Source organism: Microcebus murinus, chromosome 15 (genome assembly GCF_040939455.1).
Source record: "Microcebus murinus isolate Inina chromosome 15, M.murinus_Inina_mat1.0, whole genome shotgun sequence".
NCBI lineage: Eukaryota > Metazoa > Chordata > Mammalia > Primates > Cheirogaleidae > Microcebus > Microcebus murinus.
The window spans coordinates 20,266,941-20,268,321 of record NC_134118.1 but is presented as its reverse complement, the minus strand read 5'-3'; positions in this window follow the sequence as shown (position 1 = coordinate 20,268,321).

Here is a 1,381-nt window from a genome sequence, read left to right as displayed (position 1 = left end):
AATTCATAACCAGCAGATCCTCACATTAAGAAAGGCTAAAGGAAGTTCTTCAGGTTGGAGGGAAATGATAACAGATGGAAACTCAGTTATACAAAAGGAAAGGAATACCACCAGTTTCTTATAAAGTGGGAAACACATCTCCCTATGACTCTGCAATTCCATTCAAGGCATACTCAAGAAAATAAAAACATAGACCCACAAAAATGTTCACCGTGGTTTTATAAATAATGACCCCAAACTGGAAACAACCTTAATGCCTATCAATAGAAGAATGGATTAAAAAAAATAGTGGTATATTCACAAAATTGAATACTACTAAGCAATATAAAGAAAAGAACTACTAAACCTGCAGCAGCATGGATAAATCTCAAAATTATTATGTTGTGCTAAAGATATCAGATGCCACTATGTGATTTCACTTAAATAATGCTTGAGAATGGTGAAAATCATCTATTTTGACAGAACAGGGCTTGACTCTTGAAGTGGGGGTTAATGGCAATAGAGCATAAGAGAATTTTTTTATAGTGATGAAAAGGTAACTTTTGATTGGGGTGTTTTTTACACAAGTGTATATAGTCACTGGATTTGCACTTGATAGCTGTACATTTCATTCTACGTGAATTTTGCCTAAATTAAAAATAAAACACAAGGAAATCATAATGAACATAACCAAATCACAAATGAGTGAATTCAAAGTTTGAATAGAAAGTTATTCTGGATAAATGAAAGGATGAGATATAAAATATGAAATAAATCTTGAGATAAATAATGGATCCAGAAGTAAAAAAAAAATTCTTTTCATAGAATTTCTAAATTAACTGAACAAAGAGATTAAAGGGGAGTCAATATTTCAGAAAATAATTGAGAAATTTTTCTCAATTTTTGAAGAAAAACATTAGTTCTCAGTCTGAAAGCAGTTACAGAATGATGAATAGGATAAATAACTTTTTTACATAACCTTTGAATAACCTTTTAAATAACCTTTTAGCAGACATGCTGTGGAAAAATTTCAAAGAAAATCCTAATATCTTTGAGAAAAAAAAATACATGAATGTACAAAGGAATGAGAATTAGATTACCTCCAGTATTATGAAGGGAAATAACTTTGAGTCAAGAATTCTATACCCAGCCAAATTCAAGTGTGAGGGTAAAATAAATACAATAAAGACAGGCACAAAGATAACCACTGAAAAGTTTTTTGTTTTGTATTTTTTTAACAGCTAAAATTCATAAACAGCATAGGGAGTCAATAGTGGAATGGATATACAAAGTGTGGTTTATTCAAATAAATGTGATAGTTACTAAGTAGTAACTAGATGAAAGAACTAGATCCACATGTAGCTGTACTGATAAATCTCACAAAAGCAAGTTGTAAAAGACC